Raw genomic sequence first — 8,599 nt, 5'->3', positions numbered from 1 at the left:
CCCTCCGTGACGGAGGAGACCATCCACTTGCCTCCCGCTCCGGACATGGCTAGAGAAGGTTGAGGTGGGGTGTGCGGACTTGGGCGCTGGAGCTCGAGTGCGCGGAAATGGATAGGCGAAGGAGAAGAAGGCATGGATGAAAAGGTGGATCCTTATCCCCTTATATGGGTGGACGCGACTATGCGTCCCCACCAGCCTGGTAAAACTCGCTTATCTCCCAAGCGCCATAGTCAGTGGCGCGGTTGGGTTACCCACACCCGTATTGATGAGAATCCCGGAATAAGGGGACACGATCTCTGCTTTAACAAGACGTGCCAAGGAAGCCGCCTCGCTAAACACGCTGAGGTGGGACAATAAAACGATTCGAATAAAGACTTGGCCGTGGTGTGATGTCACGCTACGGAATACGTCAGCAGATTAGATTTGTGTAAATATTATTCTCTCTATGGCAATATGTGGAAACTTATTTTGCAGAGCCGGACACTACCTTTGTGTTCCAAAACTTCTATGAAGTACTTGGAGGAGGAACCCGCCTTGCAATGCCGAAGACAATCTGCGCGCCGGACTCGTCGTCATTGAAGCCTGGTTTAGGGGCTACTGAGGGAGTCCTGGATTAGGGGGTGTCCGGATGGCCGGACTATACCTTCGGCCGGACTCCTGGACTATGAAGATATAAGATTGAAGACTTCGTCCCGTGTCCGGAAGGGACTTTCCTTGGCGTGGAAGGCAAGCTTGGCGATACGGATATGTAGATCTCCTACCATTGTAACCGACTCTGTGTAACCCTAGACCTCTCCGGTGTCTATATAAACCGGGGAGTTTTAGTCCGTAGGACGAAGAACAATCATACCATAGGCTAGCTTCTAGGGTTTAGCCTCTCTGATCTCGTGGTAGATCTACTCTTGTACTACCCATATCATCAATATTAATCAAGCAGGATGTAGGGTTTTACCTCCATCAAGAGGGCCCAAACCTGGGTAAAACTTCGTGTCCCCTGCCTCCTGTTACCATCCGACCTAGACGCACAGTTCGGGACCCCCTACCCGAGATCCGCCGGTTTTGACACCGATAGGGGGTGTTCGGGATGGAATATAAACAATCATGATCTAATTAGATGGTCCTTGAAGGAGTTGTTTAGCGCAACGAACCAGGCAACCAGACTATGCGGCTGTAATGCCCTCACTTAGCCATAGGAGTGCCACAATAAAAACATGGGCGCAACCCCTAGTATCCGAACTAGAGTGCTATAAGCGTCTGATCGGGAAGTACCAATCCTTCGCGTAATGCGGAAGAAATCTCCAACGATTTGCAACCTCCGAACAGCTGACCAGCTCTCGCCGCATCATGACAGCTAGTTTTTGGCTTTCTCTACTGAGGTGCTCCTTTGGATAAACCAAGTCACAATCGCAGTAGTTCTCCCTTTACTACCTTAGCCGATATAGCGGAACGTAAGATAGCAAGCACAAGAGCCGGGCAACCCAACTATTGACCAAAGACATGATTCAGAGCCAATGCATATAATGCTAAATTCGGGGTGCCGAACTATACTTATAAAAAGTTGATGTAACCCTGGGTAATTTAAATACAGAGGTTGTTACGGTTTTGACTGAAGACAATATGGCGCAAAAGTACACTGGGTATATATCAAAGTGCCCGCTGCTGAGTTACGAAGATGAGGAACCACCCATAAAATATACTTGCACGCACGCTCAATCGTTGCAGGCCATGTGGATTTGGAAAGATGAGAAGCATGTTCAGGTTGAGATAATAATTTCTTGTGCGTTAGACGCATTAGAAGGAAAACAAGAAAAAATATATTCCAGTTATTCTGGTGAGCCACGTTTACAAGGAGGCATCAAGCTTAAGGAGTCCACCATGGATCTTGTGTGTTTGCTAGCAAAGATTGGTTGCCACGTGAGGATCAAATATATATATTATTTTGTATACCTCTTCTTACCATGGAAGGAGCATGTCTGGATTGGATTGTTCATACGTGATCAGCTTACCTTAAAAGAAGTCGGATGGGGCCCACCTGCGGATAGAGATGCATCAAGTCATCCGTTCAGTAAAGTCCAAGTCAATTTAAAGTTTCCCTTTATTGTTTGGTAGTGCAAGTCTAGGATAGAAATATATTTGGTTTCCAACTTTGTTAGGAGTCGGCTGATATATAAAGCCAAGGCGCGTCACATGTAAGACATGCTATATTTGTATGAATAAACACGATGTGTTTTTAGGATAAATACCCATATCGAGTTTTGGGGGAAGCTGTCGAAAAATCCCTAAGTTTTAGGGGAAGCTTTAGAAAACCTCTCTGTTGCGATTTCTCTTCGTGAAAATTGTTTTGTGCGTGAGTACCGTTGTCGAGATTGGTTTTCTCGTGCTGGGCCGCAAGGTTCAAACCCTCTACTTCGTGTACATCGCGTGCGCGGGCGAGATGTTGCTTCTGCTGAAGGTGGAGTGTCATGAAAGGTCGGGCCTTAACAACGGATCAGATCTCGCCACAGGGTTCGGTCTACATCAAGTGTGTTTTCTGGTATTTTCTTATTTAACTAAACTTCGGCAAAAAAACTAACTCCCGTACATCGGTCATAGCCAACCCCTTTTATAGGCGACGCAGACCTGACCAAACCGACTCCAGCTAACAAAAAGATACGGACTCTATCTCTTCTATTCAAACTAATTAAGGTGTTTATACTAATTAAATATCCGGCAACGTTGATCGCTAGAAGCCAAAACTCAAACTACAAATACCAACTAGTACGGGCGTCCTGATGCTTCTGGGATCGATCTTCATCTCCTGAGCTTGGACACTTTATTATCAAAGGGACTCTTTATTCATAATTCAACGAGGAGGGATCCAACAAAGATATGTTGCGGAGGTATTCTAAAATTGGGATTGACCTCATCTAGTTTTGGTTCAGAAGCGGACGCACCTTCCTTGCTTTTAGATCCCCAATAATCCAAACACACAATATTACAAGCTGATGATGGCGCAGAACCTAGCAACCCTCTGCCATTTTTTGTATCAACGGTCTCATCAAAAGTGTCCGGACTTTTGTTGCCATAATGTGGGGTGCTATGAAGCCCCTGGCGTACATCAAGCGTACAAAGTGTACGGGTGCTACCTGATAGGATTATCCACAGGGGAGCTAAAAAAAAGAAAACAGAAAAGGTACGAAGGTAAAAAGCTGGAGTCCTACAGCTCCAGCCGCAAACTGTTATCATTGTAATTTAATTAGTACGTCAAGGCGCATTGATACAAATAGTGCGATAAGCAACATGCTATTTGACATGCCGAAACCAAGGGGGAGCTGCATGTGGGTCCTGAAAAACAGGTAAAGTTATTGTTAACGAAATCACCTAAAAAGTCTCCCATATGTCTACGTTTCTCGCTGTCTTGGTGAGTTTATCCTTCAAGAGGACCGATGACCAGACCATCAGATGGTGCCTATGGGATGGAGACCTGAAAAGGAAACAAGTAAAAGTGAAAGTATGTGTGTATCCAATGTTGGTTGAGCCGTACTACAGACCACAAGCTAGCTATGCCTCCGTCGATGCCCATGGGATTTTGAGTGCGTAGTTATGTACGCGCGACATGAATGCCACCACTTGATCGGAACTACGACGGAGGCCGGATTGCTAGTCGAGCTCCTGACGAGCCGAGCTCTCCTGCTATAGAGTAGTTCGGACCCTCTTAACGGTGTCCGTGGGCTCGGCAGCCAAATTAAGGTTCTGCTTGAGTAGGCCGCTCTGTACTTCTGCTGCTAAGGCAGCTGTGTGCTCTTCTGTACGGAGGGAGCGTTCCGTATTTCCGTTGACTATTATGACGCCGCGTGGACCGGGCATCTTGAGCTTGAGATAAGCATAGTGTGGTACTGTGTTGAATCAAGTGAACACGGTTCGTCCGAGCAGTGCGTGATAGCCACTGCGAAAGGGGACGATATCGAAGATTAACTCCTCGCTTCAAAAGTTGTTCGGTGATCCGAAGACAACCTCTAGTGTGATTGGGCCCGTACAGCAGGCCTCTATAGCTGGTATGACTCCTTTGAAGGTAGTCCTAGTGGGCTTGATCTGAGATGGGTTAACACCCATTTTTCACACTGTATCCTGATAGAGAAGATTAAGGCTACTACCTCCGTCCATAAGGACGCGAGTCAGGTGGAACCCATCAATTATTGGGTCTAGGACCAGTGCGGCTGAGCCACCATGACGGATACTGGTCGGATGATCCCGGCGATCAAAGGTGATCGGACATGACGACCATGGATTAAATTTTGGGGCGACTGGCTCTATCGCGTAGACGTCCCTGAGCGCATGCTTGCGCTCCCTCTTGGGGATGTGGGTAGCGTATATCATGTTCACCGTTTTGACCTGAGGGGGAAACTTCTTCTGTCCCCCTATGTTCGGTTGCTGGGGCTCTTCATCATCGTCCTCGCTTTGCGATCCCTTTTCCTTATTCTTGGTGTTTAATTTGCCGGCCTATTTAAAAACCCAACAATCTCTATTTGTATGATTGGGTGGTTTGTCTGGGGTGCCATGAATCTGGCACGGACGATCAAGTATGCGGTCCAAGCTGGATGGGCCTGAATTGTTCTTTTGGAATGGCTTGTTCCGCTGACCGGACTTAGAGCCCCTGAATCCGGCATTGACTGCCGTGTCCTTGGTGTTATCACTGTTGTTTCGACGCTTGTATCTGTTGCGTCGAGACTTGTCTTTGCTAGTTTTAGCTTCAGGGGTGCCAGCGTCGCCTGCATTATGTTTGCTATGGGCAAACCAACTGTCCTCGCCCGCACAAAAGCGGGTCATGAGTGCCGCGAGGGCTGCCATGGATTTTGGCTTTTCTTGGCGGAGGTGGCGAGCGAGCCATTCGTCGCGGATGCTGTGTTTGAAGGCTGCTAGGGCTTCGGCATCCGGACAATCGACGATTTGGTTCTTTTTAGTTAAGAACCTAGTTCAGAATTTCCTGGCGGACTCTCCGGGTTGTTGAACTATATGGCTTAAGTCATTACCATCCGGAGGTCGAACATATGTGCCTTGGAAGTTATCAAGGAAGGCCTCTTCCAAGTCCTCCCAGCTGCCAATAGAATATGCAGGCAGACTGTTGAGCCAGTGCTGAGCTGGCCCCTTAAGTTTTAAAGGGAGGTATTTGATGGTGTGGTGGTCATCGCTGCGGGCCATATGAATGTGGAGAATGAAGTCTTCGATCCACACCGCGGGGTCTATGGTTCCATCGTATGATTCTATATTCATGGGTTTGAACCGTTCTGGGAATTCATGATCCAGGACCTCATCAGTGAAGCAATGAGGGTGTGCGGCGCCTCTATATCGGGCCGTATCGCGACGTAGCTCTGATGTAGTCCGTCTGTGGTTTTCAGCCTGCACATGACTAAGTTTGTCATGCCCGAATAGGTGGCCGTCGTCGCGTGTCGAGGCACGTCCTCGTGATCCGTAGATTGATCTAGTGTGTCCTGCTTTATTGTTCAGGTTTTGCTGGAGGTCATATGTATGAACGTGGGCTAATTTACCTCTACCTGTGCGCTGAGGCGGGGCTGGCTGGTGTTCGGCGTGAGTTGCCGTTTTTTCTCGACCACGTGGTGGTCGGTCAGCCGCATTGTACGATGGAGGTATGTATTTCGATGCCTCATCGTCAAACTGAGGTAGCAATTTGCACTATGGGTAGCTTTTGGTTGGGCGCTTGAGGCTGTACTCTTCGGCTGCTAGGACATCCGTCCATTTATCATTGAGCAGATCTTGGTCAACTTGAAGCTGCTGCTGCTTCTTTTTCAGGCTCCTTGCCGTGGAGATTAGCTGGCACTTGAAGCGCTCCTGCTCCAGAGGTTCCTCAGGCACGATGAAATCGTCGGTGCCGAGGCTCACCTCATTCTCGGAGAGCGGAAGATAACTTCCGTCCTCTGAGTCTTCGTGCGTGGCCTGCTTGCCAGGGCTAGCCTGCTCATCTTCCCGTTCATCTTGTTCATTAGCTGTTTCAATGGGGTCTTCGTTGTCTTCGGCACCTTCTAGAGTATCATCTTCTCCTGTGCTGGTGTTGCTGTCTTTACTGCGGCATGACTTAGAGCGGCGCCGCTGACGCCGGCGCTTGGATTGTATTTCAGAAAGTTTATCCTCGGCTGGATCTTCCTTGTCATCGCCGCTGTTCTCCTTTGGTGCATCCACCATGTATACATCATACGAGGAAGTGGCCGTCCAACATCCGGTGAACGGCGGGTTCTGGGCCTCTTCTTCTCCGGCATCGCCGTCCATACCGTCGATGCCCTCGGAGTCGTAATCAAGTGTGTCGGTCAAATCCTCGACCGTGGCGATGAAGTGGGTGGCGGGTGGGAAGCAAAAATTCTCCACCATCAGCCCCTAGTTCGAACCGAATATAGTTCGGCTGTGAGTCCTCTGCCAAGGACAGGTTTTCGAACGAGTTTAGCACATCGCCCAAAGGCGAGTGCTGGAAGATGTCTGCGACGCTGAACTCGAAGATCGATAAACGATCAAGTTCGGCGTCCGCAGGCTCACGTGGTTCGGAACTTACGGTCGAAGACGAGTCCGGAGTTCCGGTGACAAAGATGTCGTGAGAGGTTAAGTCTATGTGTGGTTCCAATGCCGTGGAATTTGTGGCCTCCGTGGTGGGGTTGATCCTCCCGTCCTCGGATGGTGCAGTCTGCTCCGGCTGTAAGGCCAAAGCGGTTATAGGAGCAATCTCCTGGATGCGGCCTGACGACAGATTTAGGTCATGATCATAGGCGTGACCGGGGTGGCAGCCACGGTCTCGAATCCGGCGAAGATCAAGTCTCCACGGACGTCCGCAACGTAGTTTAAGCTCCCAAATCTGACCTGGTGGCCAGGGGCGTAGCTTTCGATCTGCTCCAAATGGCCAATCGAATTGGCCCGCAATGTGAAGCCGCCGAACACGAAGATCTATCTGGGGAGGAAAGTTTCTCCTTGACATCGTCATTATTGACAATTGAAGGGGCCATCAAACCTTTTGGCGACATCACAGTGGAACTCTCAAAGAAAGCACCAATGTCGGTGTCAAAACCGGCGAATCTCGGGTAGGGGGTCCCGAACTGTGCGTTTAAGGTCGATGGTAACAGGAGACAAGGGGCACGATGTTTACCCAGGTTCGGGCCCTTTCTATGGAGGTAATACCCTACGCCCTGCTTGATTGATATTAATGAATACGAGTATTACAAGAGTTGATCTACCTCGAGATCATAATGGCCAAACCCTAGAGGTCTAGCTAGTATGGCTATGATAATGATTCTCTCTCCGGATTAAGTCCTCCAGTTTATATAGACACCGGAAGGATCTAGGGTTACACAAGGTCGGTTACAAAGAAGGGAATCTACGTATCCGGTTGCCAAGCTTGCCTTCCATGCCAAGGAGAGTCCCATCCGGACATGGGTGCAGTCTTCGGTCTTCATATCTTCATAGCCAATCAGTCCGGCCCATGGCTAACAGGCCGGAGACCCGAGGACCCCTTAGTCCAGGACTCCCTCAACGGGCACACATGCAAACACTAAGCATAATATCTAGCCTAGATGCACATAGATACAATAAAGAGCCAATCATGGAGCGGTATACTTTTTGATAGAAGTCTATACTATTTTCATCAGCGCATAGATGGCCATTTGTGGGCATAGGGATTTTGACGCCTTTGCAATCTTGCATGTCGAATTTTCTCAACACATCCTTGAGGTATTTCTCTTGAGATATGAAGATGCCGTTGTGTGATACGTCTCCGTCGTATCTATAATTTTTGTTTGTTCCATGCCAATATTCTACAACTTTCATATACTTTTGGCAACTTTTTATACTATTTTTTGGGACTAACATATTGATCAAGTCCCCAGTGTTAGTTCCTGTTTGTTGTATGTTTTTTGTTTCACAGAATATCCATATCAAACGGAGTCCAAACGGGATAAAAATTGACGGAGATTTCTTTGGAATATATATGATTTTTGGGAAGAAAAATCCACGCGAGACGGTGCTCGAGGGGGCCATGAGGCAGGGGGCGCCCCCTAGGGGGGCAAGCGCGCTCCTGACCCTCATGGCCACCCCGTAAGGCGGTTGGTGCCCTTCTTTCGCCGCAAGAAAGCTAATATCCGGATAGAGATCGTGTTAAAATTTCAGCCCAATCGGAGTTACGGATCTCCAGGAATATAAGAAACGGTGAAAGGGAAGAATCTGAGAATGCAGAAACAGAGAGAGACAGAGAGACAGATCCAATCTCGGAGGGGCTCTCGCCCCTCCCATGCCATGGAGGCCAAGGCCCAGAGGGGAAACCCTTCTCCCATATAGGGAGGAGGTCAAGGAAGAAGAAGACGAAGGGGCCCCTGATGACCCACAAGTATAGGGGATCTATCGTAGTCCTTTCGATAAGTAAGAGTGTCGAACCCAACGAGGAGAAGAAGGAAATGATAAGCGGTTTTCAGCAGGGTATTCTCTGCAAGTACTGAAATAAGTGGTAACAGATAGTTTTGTGATAAGATAATTTGTAACGAGCAACAAGTAACAAAAGTAAATAAAGTGCAGCAAGGTGGCCCAATCCTTTTTGTAGCAAAGGACAAGCCTGGACAAACTCTTATATAAG

This window comes from Triticum aestivum, chromosome 3A (assembly GCF_018294505.1).
Source record: "Triticum aestivum cultivar Chinese Spring chromosome 3A, IWGSC CS RefSeq v2.1, whole genome shotgun sequence".
Taxonomy (NCBI): domain Eukaryota; kingdom Viridiplantae; phylum Streptophyta; class Magnoliopsida; order Poales; family Poaceae; genus Triticum; species Triticum aestivum.
This window is presented reverse-complemented; position numbering follows the sequence as displayed.